At 39.1% G+C, this 23,504-nt stretch overlaps 1 long non-coding RNA gene across 1 annotated transcript in view; it reads left to right on the top strand.

The window, feature by feature from the left end:
• Nucleotides 1-23,504, top strand: part of LOC120512883 — a 117,859-nt gene that overhangs the window by 9,409 nt on the left and 84,946 nt on the right. Inside the window, exon 2 of the long non-coding RNA XR_005630152.1 lies at nt 16,656-16,770. This is a non-coding gene — a long non-coding RNA (uncharacterized LOC120512883). The remainder of the gene's footprint in view (nt 1-16,655; nt 16,771-23,504) is intronic.

Here is a 23,504-nt window from a genome sequence, read left to right as displayed (position 1 = left end):
GGGGTTCTTGGGAAACAGCAAAAGGATTGGCATCATGTAGTTTCATTATATAAAGTAATAGGAAAGTTTTGACAGGCAGATGTTCTTGGCTCAGGAATAAGAAACAGATGAGATTAAACTTTGACTTTGGAAGAATTTTTGGGCAAAAATGTTTTGTCTGGAATATTCTTGGGGGGTGGAATTGTCATCTGCATTGCCTATGGCTGGCAGGCAGTCAGAGAAAATCAGGGATGAAAATATCTGTTATGGTCAGTAAGATATATTCTCATCTTTTCAAATTTAAGCAGGATTTAATAGAACCTTTTAATCTATTTCCCAAGCTTTAACTACTTAACACAGAATGTCTCAGTGTGACTGACCAGAAGTAAAGGTCTTTATAATATAATGGCATATTGAAGGTTTCTGACTTAGTTCTGTTTCTGGATTTAAACCAAACTTTTAAACATTCCAAATGCTTTTCTAAACCAAACCTAAGAACACATTATAATATGATTATTTTTAATAAATTGAATTGTTCTCTCTCCTGGAGAGCTTGCAACAGCCAGACTGTGAGCTGTCCTAAAAGCTGGAGCCTGAGTTGTGTCAGCTGTTTTGGGGAGCTGTACTTGCACTTGGAGAGGGAATTGAATAAACCTCAGAGTTTTCCAAAGAATCATCGGCATACCTAGATATACTATGTTGTTTTTACATTAATAGATAAGATATAATATGCTCTGCATATGCTAGTTAACCCCTGATGTTTTAAATCCATGAAAAATTAACATGTTCTTAAAGACATTCAGGGGTAGAATAAGAAGATAGTGAAATTACACCAAAACGAGAGCCAAGAACAGTTTTGCATAATACAAAGTTATTGTTTTTAATGTTTCCCTTCTGTACTAACAGTACCAAAGGGCTTCCTGCTGTTTGCTGCTCAGCCAGCAGCTCCAGGCAGACCATTCTCTTCCATTCTAATGTGGCATGGCTCATACAGTTCCACCTGCTTGATATGCTTTGCAAATATGCCTAGGATTATCTTGGTGTTAGTAGGTGATATTTCACACAAGTTTTAAGCAAGGCTGTGGAACCCTCAGGGGCTGCCTGGTGGCTGTGCTGTGTTTTGCTGTGGGTGCAGTTCCCCACAGTGAGCTCCTGACCTTCCAGGTGCATGTCCAGGGAGACCTGTCAAAGATCTGAGTGCCCTTCTTCCTCAGCTGCTTCCCCTCATAATTTCCCTTTGTGGCTACTTCTATCAAAGCCAGTATGGCTTTGGAAAAAGTCTTTTCCAGCTTCTGCTCTATGACAAGAGCAAAGTCCCTTCAGCAATTTGATAATTGTGAGTTGCTACCCTCTAAACAACTTGGAAACACCTAACTGGATATTTTATTGACAGTGCAGGTATTCTGAATTATGTTTTCAAGAGACCCAATATAAATTTATATACTTGGAGAACTGCTTTCCTGGAAAGACTGCTGTGGAAAAAATAGAGTGATTTTGTTGGTATGGACACCATACCTTTCACAGAATCTGTTTTCTTTCTCTTCCTTACAGTAATTCAGAAATAGGTGTAGAAATCTCTAGAGAAAACACCTTGCACCCATCCAGTCTGGTTCAGATCTGTGTGAACTGGCTGACGGAATCCATGGAAACCTCATAGGTGCTCCAGAAATGTGAAAGTAAAAAAGTCAGATGCAAATTTTTGTTCAATTGACATGAAACAATCCCTAACCTGAATATTACAGATTGCCAGGACAAGGGGTAATGGCTGTAATGTGACAGGGGCAGGGTTAGAGGGGATGTGGGGAAGAAATTCTTTACTGTGAGGGCAGGCAGGGCCTGGCACAGAGCAGCTGTGGCTGCCCCTGCATCCCTGGAAGTGCCCAAGGCCAGGTTGGACAGGGCTTGGAGCAGCCTGGGATGCTGGAAGCTGTCCCTGCTCATGGAAGGGGGTGGAACAAAGCCATCTTCAACATGCCTTCATTCTGTGCAGATCTGACAAGGCTTTTTAAACCTTTCCTTTTGTGGCCTTTCAGGGTGTCTTATGATATCTTATTGCCCAAGCTATAGGGTTAAGATGGGCTACTCCTTTTTTTTGGTTTTTTTTTTTTTGGTAGTTCATGTGCTGTCATGCAATTGCAGCAAAAAGTGTTGTGTAAAACTGTTGAATTATGAAGCCCAAGCTGGATAAAAATCTGAACTAACAGAAAGTGCACTTAAGGAACCTTTTTGTCCTCAGTGGAGTGTCACCCCACGGGCTTGAATGCTGATTTGGTGCTTCCTTTCATCCTGCTTATATGTCCAAAGATAATTTTGATCTGTACACTCCCTGTGATTGTGGCAAAGTAAGGGTTCTGCCACCTATAATAACAAATTGGAGACTGCAAATATACTTAACATGATAAAATATTTACTGTTCAAAATTTTAAGGACATTAACATTGTTTTAATGCTCTCAAAGAAATACTTTTGTTGTTGCAACTAAGTGGATAAATTGCTTAAGGCACCACATGCTTAGAGACTCAAGGCTAATGGAATAACTTCAGTTTTGTAGTGTTTCCCTAGCTGGTAGAATTAATTTAGAAAAAGCTCTTAAGAGGCTTGCTTTGTGTATTGTGGTTCCCTCAGCTTTGGGGGTTTTTGGGTTTGCTTTTTGGGCTGGATGTTTTGTGGAAAATGGAAATGTTTTCAGAGTTCTTATAATGTTCTTATAAGTGCAGTGGAATTTACTGTAAAATTGCATTCATTTCTGAAAAAGAAATTATTTACCAGTATACTAGATTGTAGAAGCTTTCAGTGGAGGAAGGAAATGCTTACTGGTACTCTCTGCAGAAAAAAGAAACTCTAAGTTAATTTAATTAGGACTTGAGAATTTTGAGCTGATGCATGTGTGTGACAAAATCATGACCTGTATATGTGAATTTTTATTTCTTTATTTTGGGTGACTGAGTCTGGAACCGACTCTGAGCTTGTGACATAATTAGTACAATAGTGCAAATCAGCCATTTTTGAAAAGAGTAATTTACTCCATATGCAGCTTCTCAGCAAGAGCCCTCATTAATCAAAGAAGGCCATGTACATCAAAGTGTTCCTTGCTTGCTACAACAACATCCATCATACAGCTAGTAAATGTGCTGTGGCAGGGTTTGATAAATATAATGCCTTTGATGTGCTGATAATTCTGTGTATTGGCATGCTGCTGCCTGGAACTCCCTGGGTATGCACAAAACTCTCAGCCAGCCCAGCACTCTGCTCCAAAATTGTACCTGAGCTCACCCAAAATCTCTCAAAAGCCAGCTGTGTGTGAAGGAGGACTTCAGTGCATTTTCTCTGTTCCTTATGATTCAATGGGGCCAATTTTTATAATCTCTCTATTTTCATCTAGGTTCCCAGATGCTTCAAAATTCCTTTGTGAATATATTTATGTATAGATGCAGCTTTATCTGACAAGAGCTTCTGTTTGTTGAGGCACTTGTATTAACGTGGTTTATTCATTCTTTTGTATAAATGTACAGTAGAGATTTAGTGCAGAACTTGTAAGAGATCTATAATAGCAGAAGATAAAGCATAAGGTGGTAGAGGTTGGAGGGGGCATGGTGTTACGGTAAAATATCAGGAATTATCTTTGTTACATGGAAGAAAAGTTGGTTTTAGGAGCTCAGTCCTTGAGGCACGCAGAGCATGATCCATGTGTTTGCATTAATTCACTGCCCTCTCTGCAGTTTCCCTACTGCCAGAGTGAGGGACTGAAAACTCATCTTCAGCAAATAACAAAAATGATTACAATTGAAGATTTCTGACATGTCGGAGAGGGGAGCTCCCATTTTTGCTCTGTTTGATGCAAATAGTGGTGTTCCAGCTCTGAATCCATAAAGAACAGCAGCTGTGCACTGAAAAGCAGTACTGGTGCATTTCAGTTCCACTGTTTACTGAATTGTACTTTAATTGATTTATTGAATTATAGTTTAATGAAAGGACAAATTACAAACTGGGAATTTTTACCCAAACTGTGTTATAGATACAATATGCCAGGTCTTTGTTCCTTTTGCTTCCTCCAAAGCTGATGAAGCTTGCTTTCAACTGCTGCTCACATTTTTTTTTTCCATGAGAGGGGCATGAAAGCAAGGCAGAAAAGAGACTTGGAGAGAAGTCTTTGCCCCCTGGGTGTAGCAGAGCCCCTCAGCAGCTGCCACTTCAGCCTGTGGTTCAGAAGAACATCTGCCACCCTTTCTGGATTTTTCTCTTGTTTCTCTTGCATGGTGTGTGGTGATCTGGGATACCAACTGTGATACTAAACTTGTACTGGCAGCTGAGTGAACTCTGAGGTAGTTGGCTTCTCCTGGACAATGTCTGTATAGATAATTGACTAAAAGCATCTCTCCTGTAGTGCTGCACTATGTAGTACAGGGTAAAATATCCACTAAAAAGTGGTTTTCTTTGTTAAGTTTGAGCCTCAGGTATCCTACACGTAGAGTGACAGTAAAGGAAAAATATGACTTGAATCTGTATATCAATGCAGAGAATATGGTTGTTATTCTTTGCTAATTTTAATCTGTTAGTAGTGATTCTCTGAACTCTTTGAGTGACACCCGGATTTTTTTTAAGATTGATCTGGGATACTAACTGTGATACTAAACTTTTACTGGCAGCTGAGTGAACTCTGAGGTAGTTGGCTTCTCCTGGACAATGTCTGTATGGATAATTGACTGAAAGCATCTCTCCTGCACTGCTGTGCTATGTAGCACAGGGTAAAATATCCACTAAAAAGTGTTTTTTTGTTAAGTTTAAGCCTTGGGTATCCTACATGTAGAATGACAGTAAAGGAAAAATACAACTTGAAGTTGTATATCAATGTAGAGAATATGGTTGTTATTCTTTACTAATTTTAATCTGTTAGTAGCGATTCTCTGAACTCTTTGAATGACATGGCAAGACCCTGATTTATTTTTTGTTTTTAAGATGATGAATATTTTATGGTCTGTGTATAACAGAATGATCTCTGTTAACAGTCATCAGTGTATTGAGTCTGGTTGTTTAGTACCATGTTCTGGAGATCCCAGACAATTCCAAACTTCTGCTGTAGAAATAAAATTAATTATTATTTACCTATTTTATGGGCAGAATGCAAATGATAATACTTACAATGATATTTTTTTTTCTATTTCTTGGTATGACATTCTCCTTCCCAACCTGGCAGACACTCATATTTCCTAAGAGGTCTGTCAGAAAAAATACAATTAACTTTATCTTGTGGTGTGGGAAGTATTCCCAGTTGAAGGGCACTGGTTAGCATGAAGTGAAAAATCATTCTTCAGAATTATCAGTTTTCAAGTAATTTTTGTTCGGGCCTCAGCACTACTTCCTTCCCAGCTCTGCTCCTGCTGACCTGTGCTACTTGCTCATGTAAACAAAGTCTAAATCCATGAGTTGTGAAAAAGTAGGAATGTGTTTAATGAGTCCTTTAGTATGTCTGAAATTGAGTTAAGGCAAAACTGGGTGGAGGTGAAAGTGTCTGATAAATTCTGTTTTAGTCCAGGTAACATGCAACTGAGCAGGGAGAATTCAGTACTGTTCAGCTCTTGCTTGCATCTCTCACAATGTATTTTTTAGAAGTAGGATGATGTTTTTAAAATATAGAGGAAAAATAAATGGTATGAAATGTGCTAGAGGATAATAATCTCAGAGAACATTAAAATACAACAGTATTTGTCCAACTGTAACTGTTGACTTATTTTGCCAAATTACTTTACACTGGCATGAATTTACAGAGCAGGAGACTAAAGTTTATGGCTCATTAACAATAACTGTTGTACACCTACACTGTAATTCCTCAAAATGTATTCTCTCCTTTAATACTGCATATACTGTGTGGAATGACAGTAATTACAGAAACTAATTGAATGAGATAGTCATAACTCTAAAAGTCATATTACTCATTTCAAAATGGTTTATTTCCTGAAATAAACAATCTTTACAGAGTGAACAGATATAACATCCCTTTAAGTTTATTAAACTCATTAAACATCCTTAAATATGTTGAAATCTGTATGCTGTGCATTTAATAGAGGGTATAGATACATGCAAGTAAGACATCCATAAAAATTATAATCCTTAAAATGAAATTTCAGTGAAGCAATTTGTCTCAAAAGTTTGTCTTTCCACAGCTAGTCAAAAATAGGCTAAGTTTCCAGAATTTAATAGCAGAAGTTTGTTGCAAAATTAAATCCCTGGTTTCCTCCTGCTGGTATTGTCACCCTAATGGAAATTTCAATGATTGCATGGTCAAAACAAACCATCCTTGTTAATGCAGCGCTTCCTCAGTGGTAATCCCTTCAAGGTGCAGGTTGGAGGGGAAGCTCCGAGTGCTGAAAACTTGGAATCTTGTAGGTACATGTCAGACACTGTCCCTGGGATCACAGGAACCCATGGAAATTCCCACAGTATGGCGGATGTTTTGGGATTGGGAGGTGGAGGGGTCAACTGAGGCAGAGCTGGGCCCTTCTTCGGGTCATGCTGTAACTTTGGGAGAAACAGTTCTGAGCATTTAATTTGATTTTGTCACACTGTGGAGGAGCTTTCGGGCAGAACACCAATCCTCCTCATGCCCTGTAGGGGAGGTGTCCAGGAGGAGGTGAAGGTGCAGCAGACCATGGCAACGTGGGGAGGAGAGGGAAGGATCTCTTGCCCAAGGGAGGTCCCTGGGGTTCCTGACAAAGATGAGTGTGAGACAGAGCATGGCTGTGGTTGGGTGGGTCCACCTTCACCCCAGAATATATTCAAAATCTTGGTGTTTAAGTGTTTTTTCTACTGAAGAAATTTGGGAGTACATCAAGCGCTCTTTTGTACGTTTGGGTGGTTTTTTTTGGTTTGTTTTCTTCTGGTTTGCTTTGGATTTTCTATTATCTGGGATTTTTTAATTGCTGAGTGTAGTTTGTTTTTATTGTTTTAATGGACAGTGATGGGTTATTTGTAGGACACAGTAATGATTGCAAAAATTCAGGTTTCTAGGAGATGTTTCCTATATCATTTGAAGATGATAGTTGCTTTGGATTTTCTATTATCTGGGATTTTTTAATTGCTGAGTGTAACTTTTTTGTTGTTTTAATGGACAGTGATGGGCTATTTATAGGACACAGTAATGATTGCAAAAATTCACATTTCTAGGAGGTGTTTCCTATATAATTTGAAGATGATACATATGAATTAAAATTCTTGTTAGTTGATCAAATGAGGTTTAATGACAATGGACTACTGTAGAACACTGTAATGTATATGTTACACATCAACAGAACATGTAAGCAATGTAAACATTTGCGTGTACTGCAGTTCTGCACTTTTCAGTGTTGCTGTAGTGTGCTCAGTGGCTTTTTTAAAACCTTTCTTATTTTCCAAGGTTTCAGTCTGCTGCTCTGTGCTTACCATAAGACCAATGTCTTCAGTAAACAGGAGCCCATGTTTAAAATAAAATATAAAACAATTATCTTTAATAAATAAACAACCTACAAAATGGAGCAAAGCAGATAAAGTAATAATGTGAATTTCCTCCTGGTGGAGAGTCTTTTAACACACACTCTTTTATTCATGGAATTGCTTTCCCTGACATTGATGCTGACAATCTTCATCAACATTCATCCAGTGTGTCATATAAAACAAGGTGATAAATGTACCCGTGCACCCCAGGATGTTACACGTGCAACCATTTTTCTCCACTTTCCTTTCTTTCAGCAGTCACTGTTTCGCTGGACTGCAAAAACCTAATTGTAGTATCTTCTGCTCTCCTAAACAAGCTCATTTTTCTCCAACCTAACCCATCAGAGATGCTGTCAATCAATGAGAAACCTGTCACACAGAGATCAGGGTGGCAAAGGGCTCCAGTGTTTAGGTTCTTCACAGGAAATGCTTTAAACCATTTTGTGCTAAAAGCTAGATTTTTCTATTTGCAGTCTTCTCAAATGAATCCTAAATTATGTTCTCTCTTCTACAACAAATGGCAAACAACACAAATAAATGCTAAGAATAGCTCTGTATAATACGAGAATAAAATCCAAGACTAAGATGGTATTTCCTCCTAATAATTTTGAATATGGACGATTTCCCTGTCATATCACAAGTGACTATAATGGAATCTAATAACCATTGGAAATTATATTACTCTGCACTCTCACTGTATCTAAGGGAGACAGAAACCTGAAAGCAAGTGGATGGGTCAAAAAAGGGTGACTTTGACTCAAACTCATTGGCTACAAGTATTCATTATAAACAAAATCTGTCAAAACTTTTCACTAATAAGGGTGTAGATCTTATTACAGCCTCAGGACAGTGATAACTTATTCTCTGACATATTATGTGAATTTTATGTGCCTACTCTATAAAAAGTGCACAGTTTCCATAGCAATTTTGATACTTCTATGATACATGATGTGACAGCATGTACCATTTTTCCTTCTTCCATGATAAATTGTCCCCACCACTCACCCACTAGATTGCTGCTAGAAATCAGAATATCATTTTGATGTCACTAAAAACTAATATTAATAATTAGGCTTAGATGTTTGCTCTGATGATAATAAGTTATTATTATTTCACTGCTTCATTAGTTAGGTTAACAATTTTGAAACCGTAAATCAAGGATGATAAGTTGAAGTCTATGAATTGGTTTAGAAAATATCAGGGGTAATCCCAAATTTACAGGAGGATGAGGTCCTTTATTATTGGTTAAGTTTTAAACAGACTTCTTAAAATGTGTTTTCATTGTTGTTCTTGCCCTGAAGTTCATGAAAACTGGTTTAGTTTTTGGTTTGGGGAAAACACAAATCTCACATGGGCTCATTGAGATCTTGGGAAGGTTAATTTAGTTTCCCATGTCTCAATTTATCCATTTGAAAAATTTCTGCTTGCAATTATTCTCCTTGGAAGGGCCTCTGTTGCTAAAGGTTTTTAGCTGTGAGAAATGTTCTTTTTATTTTTAAATTTGGGGCTGCTTTGTGTGGTGACTTTAGCTGCAGCACTTTTGTAGCTGCATCATTTCCAGCAGAATGTAAAGTCAACTACCAGGGGATGCCTAACCCAAAGGGCATCTGAATCCCAATGTGTAGGGCTGCAGGAAGGTACCAAAGGTGATCAGGAATCATGCACCTACTGTGTGCAGGGCTCCATTTCTTCTTCTGTACAGATTTTAACCTGTGTTCAGTGCTGTCCATGTTAGTACCTGATGGTGTCCTGGAGAGATCAATGTTTGCTTGTAATAGATCAACTTAAGAGAAAAATTGGGGTCTGCTTCAAAATCTCATTTTTTGATGTTATTAAATTCTGGATAGAAGGTATGTTGATTTACAAGTGTAAAATACCGTTGTGTCAGACAGTTCTATTGATTTCTGTTAAATATATTTTCTGTGAAGGTTACTCATTCTGCATAAATACGTAGATTAATTTGCAGTGCACTTTAGATTTATGTTGATTTTTATGTGCCAAAAAGTGTTGTTCCATAGTGCATGCCAGTAATACTGGTTTACATTGGGTTTTGCATTAAAAAAGAAAATAGTTGATTATTTCTAATTTACTGATTGAGCTGTTAATTCTATTGCTTTTATGAGAGCCACAATATACAATCCAATCTTATTCTGGTAGGCTTACACAAGCTCTAATTTATAAGAAGTGGAACAGGTGGAACTTGTCACCATTATTATTGCTTTTATTATAGTTGCAAATACTGTCTTTATTATTTTGCAGTAGAATAAATGCTCCTAGCAAAACCAATTTAACATGACCTTGTTATTGCACAGTCCTAACCAGCTAAACGTATTTTGGGGTTTCAACTACTGATATTTCAGTTTCCTGGCAGCCTAGAGAAAGCTGTTGAAAAGCTTGGCAATTCTCCATTAAACAGAAAAATAAGGTAAAATTGAGCTTTAGAAAGGCAGTTTACATGTAATTTTTGAAAACATCCCTCAGTTCTTGTTCAGTTATATGTATCTTTTATGGAGATAGTGGGGTGCTGTTATAATATGAATTAACTGTCTGACTCTGCTGATGGTGTGGCTTCAAGCTATTGAAGGTTTTTCCCTAGGGACAGGGCAAGCCTGGAGGAGAGGCCAGGCTAAGGACAGAGGGAAGTGCAGCTCCTGCCCTGGCTCCCATTTATGAACCTGGCACAGGAGACACAGCCCTTGGGCTGGTCTGAGGTGCTGATGACCCTGCAGAGGTGGTTTTGGAGAATGCTGGGAGCAGCTGAGAGCACAGGAATTTTGGGGAGAAAGGCATACATGCCAAACAGGTCGTTTGGCTCACTCCCTGGCACGACTTGAAACTCCTGTGAGCTGATAACCAGCTATTTCAATTGATGCATTTGACTTTGTTATGATGCCAGCCAGAGCCATGTAAATCCTGGGAAAAGACCTGGCTTCTGTTTGCTGTTCCTTCATTTATGGGTTTGGGTTTTGCTGGGATGCTGACCAATATTATTTCACTAAAATTTCGTCTGTCATCTCTTGCTAGCAAAAGCTCCCTTAAGCTTTACTTGCCATGTTTACACTGTATTCTCTCCCAGCACATGTGCTGCTCTGGTGACAAGTTTGTTCCCCTACATCCTTTGCAAATGCAGCCCAAAAGAACAAGAAGCTGTCTGACAACAGCTCCTGTTACCTGAAGAAAAACTCACCCAGGCAGATGAGGCAGGGGAGTTGTTGCCAAATGTGAATTCTTGAGCACTGATTTGCTAAATAGAAGGGCAACATGTATGATTTGTGGTGATTTTACCATTTTTATTTTTGTGATTTTTGATGAATCCTTTGGCTTCCTGCTCTGTCTGCAGTGCTTGCATCTGCCCCAGCACTGTAATAACTGCCAGTGCACAGAGCTATAGAAACCAGGTGGTTATTTAGCAGACTTATTAGAGATCTCATTTATTATTAAATGGAGGCTTATTGGCACATTCATTAGGGTTTCTTCCTGTATGTAAAATTCCAGTTTGCCATGATCTTTTGAGTTCAGTCAGGTGTTTGGCTTAAGTGGGAAGTTGCTGAAAAGTTCTGAAGGAAAAGTAGTTTGAACAAAAGAGGAGCAATTTCATAGAAGTCAAATTGTTTTCTGCATTCATTAGATTCAGATTTGTTTTGATACTGTAATTTCTATCTTCAAAGGGTTAGAAACACAAGAATTAATTTTGTTTATAGAACTTTTATGGATTAGATACATCCACTTAATTATCTTGGTAGCTTTCAGTTCTGTGTTACAATGAGTTTTATCTGCAGCTATTATGAAATGACAAATCAGAAGTGACAAGTATTGATCAAATATTTTCAACAATCAGATTTTTTTCAAACCAAACTGAAATGTGAAAACCAAAATGTTTTTCTGGATCCCATCTCTTTTCAATAAGTTTTTCTATGGAGGAAACTCTAAAGATTGCATTAGGTCTCTTTGTGTTATGATTAATTGCATTTTGACTTTTTTTGTAAAGTGAAATCAATACAAATACCTTACAAATCATTATAATATCATTGAGTGTGCTACACATAAACCAAATTATATACATGTAGATCAGGGAACTGCAGAGTAATAACAAACCCAAACAAATAACTGTAAAGTAACAGCCTGGTAGAGATCTCGCATAAACCAGCATGTTTCATTGACAAAGCAATATATTTGCTAGACAAAATAATATGTAACTCTAATGAGGTGTTTAAATTTCAGTCCATGTTTCACCTTGTAGTATTTCTATTTTATGAATGAACAGAACCATTAAATTAAAAATGAAATGAGGTGGTAAATCATTGATTCTGTTGTATGTGAAGTTGTCGTATGCCTCTGGATTTTTCTAAAAGGGGAAAAAAACCCTTACAAAGCTGTTCTACAAGTGTTGACTTCTGCTTAGCTATTTTCCATTTATTTAACTAAAGCCTCAATCCTTCCTTAAATTCTGCTCTCTTGGTAATTAATGACAAAAAGTTAGGCACTCTCAGCAGGGTTTAGTTCAGTGGTCAGGCAGCTCAAACTGCTGGAGCATTGCTTGTCTGGTGGCTTTGTTAATGCTGGCACTTGCTGGCATTCCAGAAATCTCTTCTAGTTTGCCATATAACTGCCCCCACTTTTCCAAGGATTGTGGCTGCTTTCGAACTATCAGAATTTCAATTTTACAGTATTAGGCAGATGCTGGTTTGTAATTAGCCCATCAGTGTGTTGTTGCCTTTGCAGAAATCCTGGCTGATGCTGGCAGCTGGCATTGCTGAGCAGCACTGGCAGTTTGGCCCCTGTTTTCAGGCTGCCCCTTTCCCTGCCAGGGCTGGTTCTCAAAACATCCCAGCCTCAGGGCCTCCCTGCAAACTGGGTGTTGTAGTGTTGAGTTCTTTAGGGCTTTAAGGGCACAGTGGCATGGGGCTGGTGTCAAGAAGTGTCTGTGGCCTTGCTCATGCTGTGTCTATTCAGGAACAGCACTAAAATGGAAAATCCACACAATTCTATTTATAGTTGTTGTATTGAAACCTTTAGGCTGAGTGGTGATCAGAATTTCTGGTGATTCATAGCATTGTAGAAGAAAATTCTTCTACAGGCTAAGGTCCAGGCTTAATAACTGTCTCTGTACCTATTTCTTCAGATACCTGCTGTTAAATACTTCAGTTTCAGCACTTGAGAGATAATGTACAGGATCCTGTTACAGCAGGTGGCCCTGACAGGAAAAGGCAGTATGACATCTCTTTGGGTGACTGATAGTTTCTCTGGGCAAGTTGCCATAACTCTTTAGGAGTTCCCCTCCAACCTTCAAATCTGTATGTGTTGCTGGAATCCATGTCTTCAAAGTGTCTCTTAAATCAAACATTCTGTCAAAGGACCAAGAAGTTAAATCAAGAAACACCTACTTCCTCCCTGAAAAGTGATCATGCTCTTCATCTTTGCAGTGGCCCCAGGTGAAAATAATTGTGAGAAAAGTGTGAATCCTAACAAGATTGTTATTGCATCTGGCTTAGTTCTCTGTCCTCCAGTTTAGCTCAGAGCTGCTCAGTGGCCTCCAACAGATCACACAAATCATTCCATCCTGGTAATTGCTCTTTTGCTGCCCTTAGAATAAAGACACAACAGTTCTGTACAATTCTCACTTTCATGACATTTTAAGACTTCTTCAGGGTCTGCAGCCACAGGAATGGGAGCATTCCTATGAATTGTGACAGCCCCAAAGTCTCAAACTGGTACCTGTAAGTGAAACTGAAACAAATGCTCCTGTCAGTCTTGGGAACATTTTTCATGGGCATCAGTCATGCAAACCAAACCCTCTTTCTACCACCCAACTCCAGTAGTCCAGGCCTCTCCAAGTAGCTTCTGTAGCTGGGTCAGTCTGAGCAACAGTGCAGCCTGTAGGGTGGAAAAATTCACATTTGAAGTAGCAACTACCTGATAAACCTCAGCATCATGGAGAGGCTCAGAACCTCAAAGTTTTTCTTCTTTTTTTTCCTTAAATCAACTGATGTAAGAGAAGATATTACCTTTCTCTAGGCTCTTTAGCACTAAGGGTTGCTCTGTCAATACATCAAGCTATTGGAAACAGGCTTGATTAAACACTTGATAAGTATTTCAATGACTTAATTTTTATATTTGTGGCTGTATGCTTACATTTCATTTTTTCCAAAGCTCATGATGTATTTGTGTTCTCTTTCTCTGAGCATCAAGGCCTGAGTATTCAATATTCTGGTTTTGATGTCCAAATTCTCAGGTCCCAAGTTGTGGAAGACAATTGTCTTTGCCTCAGAAAATCAGGTTCTCTTAAATATCTGCAACACTCTGAAAAACTTAAGCCTGAAACAGAGTAATCTGTGAGTTAGCATTGTGTACTTTGATGTAAATATGTATGTTGGGTACATAAGACTTGGCAGTTTTCTTTTCCTGATTGCATGATCTCTGTGCTTTGCTGTCACACAAAGAACTTCAAATATGCACATGCTAAATGATATATTCTATTCAAATACATTGCAGAGAGAATTGTGTGATTTACTTGCACTTTGTAACTAAGCAGTCCATGGAAAGAGAATAATTTGCTTTGGAGAAAGAGCAGGTAATTTTGAGTGACAATGTTAGGAAAGGCTTTTGCAAGAGTGTTCATGAACAGAAAATTACAAGATCTGTTGAAAAATGTCTTTTGCTTTTGTTTAATAGGAAAAAGTGTTGGTTGTCCTGAACTGGTAAACTTACCAAACTGATTTCTGATAGCTTTGTACCTTTGACATGTTCCTCAAAGGCTTAGAAGTCTGAAAATAGTAAAAAGCAGAGAAAATAAGGCATTAGTTTATCATGTTGCAAATTTAGACTTTTTTAGGGTTCTTAATTTTTAGCATGTGTATGTTCCTCTCCTAGGAACACACTGAAAATATGACACTGAGGTTTGTGTGCATACACCTGGCCTTAAATTTTGTAACACCCCAGCACAGAAATGGCCCATGACTGTTCTGTGGAAGGGGCACAACTGTCTCCTGCACCTCCAAGCCTCACCCAGATGTGGCTTGGACTTGTCAAGAGGGGATGCTGAGTTACCCTTTCCTGGTCACTTTTTCATTGGAGGTCACTTAAAGACATTTTTTCTCCACTGGTTGAAAAATGCTTTGTGAGCCTGTGAAGAACCTCTGAAATGCATAATGATGAGGTTAGGAAAAAAATACAATGAGCTTGTTACTATGATGGCTGTTGAAAATTTATGAGACCCACTTTGTACCAGCAAAACAAACCCAGCTGCCTCCTGCCTGTCTGTAAGAAAAATGTCCTTTATAAACAACAACAACAAAAAAGCCCAAACAAAACAACCTCAAGAAATTTTGCATTCTTTAAGTGCAAAGGTGTGGGAACTTCTCAGCTGGAGCAGCCATTGCATCCTTCATGTTTCAGTCTTCTTTCTTTCTCAGCCTTAAAAAGTTATTTCTGATAGGGGTCATCTTTTTAAGGGGGCCCATTAAAAAAATCAAGCAGAATCCATCCGCTCATTTAAAGGAGAGGTGGAGGCTGAAGAGAATTGTTTTGAATTAAAGAATTATGAACCATGTATCCTGTGATTCATTTAACCTCATGGTCAGCAATAAACTGGAGGGAAGGCAGTGAGCTTTGACTGGAACTTTATGGTGCCATCCTCAGCTTCTCTATTTCATCTGTTCATGTCTTATCCACACTCTTTTAGTCACAAAGGCAATGTGCTGCACTAGAAGGATGCAATTGGAAGTGCAGGGTCAAGTGGGAGAAAGAGGGGAAAAAAAAAAACCCAAAACCAATGAAACAATAAGAACAAAAAAATTCAACAATGAAAAGTCTTTTAACTTAAGTGTTCTAAAACTCAATTTGTGGGGCACATGGGGCATTCTGGGTCAATTACTCCTGTTCTACCTCATACCTTAAACCCAGTTGTTTATTTTCTGAGCCTCCTTGTAGAATAGAATTAGAGGAAAGAGTGAAAGAGAACTGGGATTTGAGCTCTGAAACAGATTATAAATAATCTGGGTCTTTCCTGGCTTTCTTTTTTTATTGTTCCACTTATGTGACCAAGTGTCTGTTTCTGCAGCTGATGAATCCAATTTCATTAGAAACTCAGTTGTTCAAAACCTCTGTCTCTTTCTGTTCACCTTTGACTCTTCCTGAATCTAATTCATTTACACATTTGACTGTGCATTTCCTTCATTGTCCTTTTTTACCTGTCTGCATTTCATTGCCTTGCTGAATCCTTGCAGGACCCATTTTTCCCCACAAGGTCTATATCAGTGCAGTGCCACCGGTGCAAGACATTCCAGTGATGTATTGCACCTATACATCATCAGAGCAACAGGGTTTTGATAAACAGCTTTCTAATACATCATTAGATCATCACTGATGGCACTTTGATGATGTATTATATTAGTACATCATCAGAGCACTGTCATTCCAGTGATGTATTTATAAACAGATGGTGCTGTCATGCAAGAAAGAAGGGAAAGCAGGAGAGAACATTTCACTCTGTTACAGCAAAAAATGCATCCCCACCTCTCATTGAATGAGATGAAAGGCAAAGACCCTGTGAGGGCATAATTGTCTCATTAGGTGTTTGGCTTTAAGTCCATGGACTTCCCTGTGCAGCACCTGGCAAGGAGGCACACAACCCTTCTTGGCCAGGAGCACACAAAGCTCTTGGACACAGATTTTTGTGTTCATTGTCACCTGGTCATAAAGCCAGGGTTATAAATAATCTTTCATAGTTCCATGCTTGCAGGTGTAACTAAATTCTATTTAATATAGGCATAACTAAAATGGTATTTGTGACATGTGAAATGGTATTTGTGGCATGCGGTGTTGTGCTCAAACACTCAAGCTGGCAGCTCCAGCAGCAGGGGATGCACTGCTGGACACTGTGTCCACTCCAGGGGTGCCCTTCCACTGCTGTAAGGGCAACATCTTTTGCATGCCAAGAAAAGGCAAATTACTTTTATTGTAAGAGATGCAGATCTTGTTCTGTGTAGTATCATAACTGCTAAGATAATTATTGAACTCGCAGTCAATATCAAACATTTTGAGTTAGCTTGTAGATTGTTGGATCAAGTATGTTATTATTTGCCCATAATTATTAGGATCATCAACACCTTCCTTTGCTGGGTTTGTGCACCTGTTTTTCATGTAATGTCTTGCTGAACTGTAGTACTTAACTACTTTTGCTGAGGAAGCCTTTTCATTTTTCTTTTTCAGTGAGGAAAGTAAGACAAAGATCAGGTGAACTGTCCAAATCACACAGACATTTACCCTGGCGCAGGCAAACTCTGAACACTTTTGACCTTGGTCCTACCCACAAGTGATGCAGCAGGTAGGTCAGCCTTATTCCATGATTCATTTACAATGGTTTGGGATGACTGGTAAAGTATGACCAAAGTTTTTCTGATGCTATTGTTGGATGTCTGGATTGGACTTTTGATTTTTTGACAGAAGATATTTTTCAAGGTTCCTTGTGAGATTAGTCATCAAAATGAAAATTGTTTCCCTACCAAAAATTCACTTGCTATATTGTGTGTGTGTATAGAAATATGAACAATTATTACAGAAACATACTCAAAAGATCTATCTGCATTTTAACGTGTCAGGAAGTGAAATGGAGTGAGTTTTGCTTTTCTTGTTCTCCTAATCTTATATCTTCAGACTCAAAACTTATCGTGCAAGGGACTTTGAGGTCAAACAGATTCATTTTGCACTTATGGAAATTTCCCATGTTGAATTCTTGATGAATTGTAGATGAATGGATGTGAATTCCACCTTTCTGAGAAAGGACATTCCACCAAAATTGCACACAAGGCAATGGAAATACTTTGGGAGAAAATGTATGTGTTTGCTTCAGCAAAGATTTGTCAAAAGGAACACAAGCAAGTATGCAAAACCAGAGTCACCACATTGTGGTATCTGCTAAAACTTTATAAATGTCAGTATAGGGCTAATTCCCTTCTTTGTATTGCTTGCCTCGAGTAGGTATTGTTCTAATTCTCATATGTCATATGACTTGTAAAATCACAGGTTAGAAATAATTTCAAGACTGAGTTTTATAATTTAAATACGTGAGACAAAAATTAAGAAATAAGAAGATACTGTAATATTAATTCTGCAGGTGGGAAACTGAACACAGAGAAATAGAGAAATAGAATATTTTCTCTGAGGCCTGTAATAGAGATCAGACTTAGAGATGTGAAGATCTGGTATGCAGATTTTCACTGTTTGGTTCTGGAGTGTCTGCTTTCATTTCATCCTGCTGCTTAGCACAGACAGTGGAAGTACTGTGTGTATATAGGGGGAAGGAAAAACAAATTAAAACTGTTTTGCCACTGTACTTGAGAGTCTGACCTAGGAAATGTTAAAGCATTGCCAGATCGACAGGGCCCCCTCAAAAACTGGGTTCTTAAACTCAAAAGCTGGGATGAATTCGGGTCAAACTGGACACGTGCTGACATCCTTACTGTGCTGGGAGAGGATTTTGGGCTTTTTTATCAGATTGAATTTTAGCAGCCCTGAAACCGAGTCAGACACCAGCAGTGCCAGGGACACGTTGGGCTGGGTTAGCAAGAGTGCAGCCAGTGGTCCTGCCCTCTGCCAGACCCTCAGGGAGCACATCTTGTGTGGGGCTTTGGGATGAGACAGGCCCTGACCCACTGAGAGGGCCAGTGAGGGCTACTGAGATATGGGGCAGCTACAGCACTCAGCATGCAGGGCAAGGCCAAAAACCTTTCCTCTTCTGAGGAAAACAGAACTCTAGTGCAGGGGCTCTTCAGGGACAGCTCAATATGCCCAAATATGCCATGGCTTTCCTCCCAAGACATGCTGCTCTGTGCTGTTTCAGCCATCAGATGTGAAAAAGGGAAAATAGTGTTCAGTGGGGGTGGTGGATCTCCTACTGCAGAAATGTGCTGGCCAAACAGAAAATGGGGGAAATATGAGGTCCAGTGAAAATTCTCTGAAGCTTGGCATTTGGAGAAGGATAATTTTGTCCATTGGAAGTAATGGGAAAATATGGCTTGGCAATCACTCTTGAGCAGTGTTTAGTACTCAGACAAGGAGCAGAACCAGTGCCAAGACTGTTCATATTAATTTATGCAGCCATTAAAATGCAAAGTAACAGGGTACTCTCATACCCACAGTACTTTCAAATGTGGGGATGCCAACAACTTCTTGTAACGCTGGTGGGCATTGTGCAGTGGCAGGGTCTCTGAGGCTGAGCTCCAGTCCATGAGGCGCTGTGTGATGATTCAAGGAGTGCAACAGGGCCTGCGTGTTGCTCAGCTCTGCTGTGTGACACGCTGCAGCAGCCCTGGCCTTTCTGACAGGAGCAGCCAGGGTCAGCTGAGTCAGAGTAGCAGCCTGAATAGGTGGTTTTGATCACACGCAGTTTTTTAGCTCAGTAAACAGTCCGGGGGTGTTGTCTGTAAATCTTGTGAAAGTCAGGCCTGGGAGCCTCCTGTGACAGTGATTGTAGCAAAGGGGAAAAACATGGTGTAGTAGAAACAGGCTCCTTTCAGGAGGAAATGGTCCTAATGCTAACACAAGGGTCTCATAAATTGTTCCAGATTTCTTTTTTCCACAATTACAGACTGTGTACTTATGTTTTAATATATGCATTAATATATTTAAAACCAACAGTTGATCAGTCAAAGTAGAAATTGCTGTCAGATAGGAATTCCTGATTGTTTTTTTGACAAAACTGGAAGCAGGGAAATGTCATCTTAATAAATTCTTTAATTGTATACAAAAAGTAGATGAAAAAGAACCTAACACTGCATTTATGCTTCAAAAGTTCTATTTGTTGATCATCATAGACTACCTGTTGATAGTCTATGTGCTGTAGTAAATCAGCTAACTGGAAAAATTCAGCTTCAAGGAGATGATGAGTAAAGGTGCATAAAGTAGTGCTTGAAATACATATCTTTTTCCAAAGACAATTTTAAAACAATATAAGGATTTCTTCAGTGGAAGGAAAAAGTGTTTTCTGGTGTACAGAAGTGGACTAGATCATGTGGTTAGAAGGGAGTAGACTATGAGATACAAACATTTCCCTTATCTGGCACTTTAAACTCAGATTTGTGAAGCTGTGTACAGTTTTGGACCTCCAGTAAAAGGTGTTGATAGACTGGATCCAAGCTGAGATGGGCTCCAAATAGTCCAGGGGCTGGAAGGGACAGAAGCCAAGGGAAAGAGGCTCCACTGAGATCATTTAAAGGTGACTTTACATTTATAGCCCTTCTCTGGAGTTTTCTTCTTCTATAAATCAGTCATAACCTACTTTAAAAAATATTCTTTCCAAATATTACATTGATTGATATGACCTAACATTTTCTCATTTGAAATGTGAAGCCTCCCTTTTTGAAGCTATGAGATTTAAATGTGAAAGGCCAAAAGTTTTTGCATGTGGGCAGTAGGGAAATAGCTCCAAAATGTGTATCTGAGATAATATGTGAAAAGACTGAAAAGATATTTCCATCTCAAGTACACAGGAAAGAATTCTTGTCTCTTTGGAACCAACACTATTTATGACTAAAATGAAAGAATTTGTTATTCTCAGATTTGTCTCATTTGGGTTTTGCCCAACATAAGATAAAATTTGATTCCTCAAGCTTTCAGCAATTATTTTTTCTATATTGATCCAGGCCAATGAAATAAATTCCAGTCTTTTATTTTAAAAGCAAAATAAGAGTTTTGGAGGCCTTAAGTACTTTTTCAGATATTAAGTAACATTTACATCAATGTAAGAATGAAGGAATAGATCTGAAATGCTGGCCAGCCAAGTGTGTGTGTTGAAATTATTAGTGCAAATGGAAATCATGCAGTTTGTTACTGCAAATGGGAGAGACAAAGGGAAATCATGCTTTCTGTCAGCAATGTGAAATGAGATTGATACTAGGTAGTATTCCATTATTTCAAGATGCCAACTGTTTTGACAGACCAATTGCAATTACTGGAGATAGTGGCTCAGCAAATTGAGAAGGAAATTAGGTTTGATCGTGTGAGAGAGTGCCATAAAGAGCCCTCCCTCTTCCTTTGCAAGGGTATGCAGATTCACCAGTGAGCTCTTTCCTCAACAAAAGGCAGGGAGGAGGAATAAAAAAATCTAAAATCATAAATCAGAATTACGAGGCATTGTGGAAGTGGAGGCAAGTTCATCCCTTCCTCACAAATAATGTGGATGAACTTTCATTAACCTGTCCTGCTGTTCTGTGCCATGTCTCATTTTCACCTAGGGCCAGGTTCAGGCTCGCTCCTTGTGTCTTGCCCATGTGCTCTGTCAACTCGAACTGCAGCAGTCTTTGGTTCTTCTGGAGAAACCATCATCTTGATAAAACTTTCCCTTTTTGACATCTCAGGGTTCTTACAGTTCCTAAAAATATCTTTAATTAACTGGGAAATTTATTTTTTAAGGAATTTCTTTGCAGGGTGGGGGGGAGATGGGAATTTAGGTTCCATGGCTAAATCAGAGCAAATAAAGATGACAGAGGTGGCAAGATACATTAGGCAATTCCAAGTACTTGGGATTCTAACTGAGCTTGGTTCTTTGCACTAGGTTTGCACAACTTCTATAAAGAATTAAAGGAATTATCTTGACATTTCCCATGTCACATCTTCAAAGATATTTTAATTGTTTTGATACTGGCATTGGTAAAAATAAAAAGTGAAGATACAATCCTATGTTTGATATGAGGAGTGGGAAACACCCTGTAAGCCAAGTATCAAAGCTGAAGCAGATGCCATTTTTTCTGGGCCAGCTGAATTTAACACTCATTGCTATGTATTTAGGGAGGTTATTTTGTCAGATTCACAAAAGTCAACCATAGTGCCAACCAAAATAATAATCATTCACTAGTCCAAACAGAGAAAAATACAGTATTAGAAACATAAAAGCACATTGTTGCAAAGTTGCATCTGAACTGCTGCTGTTGTGCCTCTGTAACTCACAATTTTCGGGACAGTTTCTATGCAAACAGATTTTTGTGTGGCATTTTAAAGTCTGAATTTACTGTTGTCTTTTGAACATAAGTGTTGGTGGTCAGCATCTACTGTGTCTGTGTGCTTAGATGTATATGATTAGCAAAGAGTTCTGTGACTTTATTTCAAGCCAGGATTTATACATGGGGCTTGATTTCTCCCATAAGTGAGCAGAGGGTCCAAGCCATGTAAAACTGTTTGAATTCCCCTGCCTCAGATCACTGGTGTACCCTGTGCAGTCCCCAGAAGTTCCTGGAATGGGGTGAGCCTCCCCTGAGAGTCAGGTTTCTAATAGCCAAAATTAATCTCATTTTGCTTTTACCATGCACTGTTAATTCTGGCTTCACAAGCACAGCCTTTTCTCAGTGTGATAGAGGATTTTAAAAGCTTATGCAATTCAACAGCCATACAGCAATTAGCAGATAGTGCAGTTTAAGAGAATAATATTTATTAACTTGGAAAAAGTACAGTGACTATAATCCAAGTAATTGTTACAGGAAACATGGAAAACCTCAGTGGTGAGGAGCTCCTGTGTCCCTGCCATCAAAGAGCTGGGCCTTGTTAGCTTAGGGAAAATTTGTTTTCCAAAATATTCTCCCCAAGAAGTAAAAAAAAAAAAGTAAAAACCAAAACAAAATCAACAAAAAACCAAGACCATACCACAAAAAAAGCCAGTGCTGTGGCCTCATCGCCAGGGTGGAGGCAGCAGAAACAGCAGGTGGGTCTCAGGCTGCTCAGACCTGCAGTGATGCTGTTGGTGAATGCAGCACAGTGTGGTGCTGAACCCAGGACAGACTACTCTTGTCTAACATCCTGTGCATTCTCAGAAATGTGGGTCTGTGATCACTTCCCAGTGCTGCAGGAATCACTGTCTAAGGAAAGAAGTGGCCTGGAAATGTCATCAGGTGTAACAGAAAGGTTGCAATTACAGCAGAATGCTGTGTGGTCACGCAGGATGTGAAGGTCTGCGGTGGCTTTGCTGTAGCACTCCTGTAGCCTCCAGGGACCATTGTTCTTTAGGAATATTCGGATTCATTGCACTGTTGGCACCAGCTAAGCCATCCTGTCGCTTTGATGGTGCTGGAACCTTTCAGATATTTGAAAACCAAGAACTGTTGTGCAATTTTTGTATCAGAGTTCTTGGGATGAGTCTGTGGTTGGTGCCCTGCTTTGTTCTTCTGACTGCACGCTTGTCTCTGCAAGGAGTTAAACTTGGATTTCTGAGGCAGCAGCTGCTGTGACTGGAGGTGGAAACAGAAATTTCCTGTGCTGCAGCAGTGAAAGCAGGCAGTGCAATTCCCCAAATGGATGCAGCTACAGCAGGATTTTGTCAGACCAAGGCTGAGAGGGGGCTTTATTTTTCTTTGGGAGGGATTATGCTCAGAAGAGGGACTGTGCAGTCTGAGTCTGTATCACTACAGAAGGTGCTTCCTTGGTCACTGAATTTAAGTTAATTACTTAAAGATAACAAAAGGGAGGGTAATTGACCAATGCAATAATAACATGAAGAAATATTTCTGAAACATATGCTGTAAAGAACTGTTAAAGTTATACTCAAAGATATGGGAAGTATGTGCTTTCCAATACCCTAGGTACGCTTCTTTTTGCAAAGGTTTTTTAGCCTGTCTTCCCAGGGTACAATATTCTGTCCAAAGGCTTGTGTACTAGTTGGAGTATCAACCAAAAAATGCTGTAATCTGTGGTACCAGCACAATCCAAAAACTGCAGGGGACGATCCATTACATGTATGTATATAAAGACACAGCTCTTGATGCTGTGTCAGGCTAACATCTGCTTGTTGACCTTTATTGACTTTTCTGTGTCAGGGAGTTCCCTTTATAACCTTTTTCCATTTATCTGCCTGTCTACCGCATTGCTTCTTCTGAAGGATCAAGGGAGGGAGGATTAAATGCCTCCAAAAAGCCATGGATAATCAGAATAAAGGTGATAAAAGAGAGACAGATTTTCACCTGGTTTAGGTAAAGGGATGAGAGACCGGCAAGTGGGTATTTTTGGGTTTTTAATTTCTTAGTGTAACATCTACTCTTTTTAAAGTAAATTATGAGAATTTTCCTAGGTAAGGTT

The sequence above is a fragment of the Passer montanus genome, unplaced genomic scaffold, assembly GCF_014805655.1.
Source record: "Passer montanus isolate IOZ18808 unplaced genomic scaffold, ASM1480565v1 scaffold8, whole genome shotgun sequence".
Lineage (NCBI taxonomy): Eukaryota > Metazoa > Chordata > Aves > Passeriformes > Passeridae > Passer > Passer montanus.
Note: the sequence above shows the minus strand (reverse complement) of the source record. Positions and strands in the feature narration are given on the sequence as shown.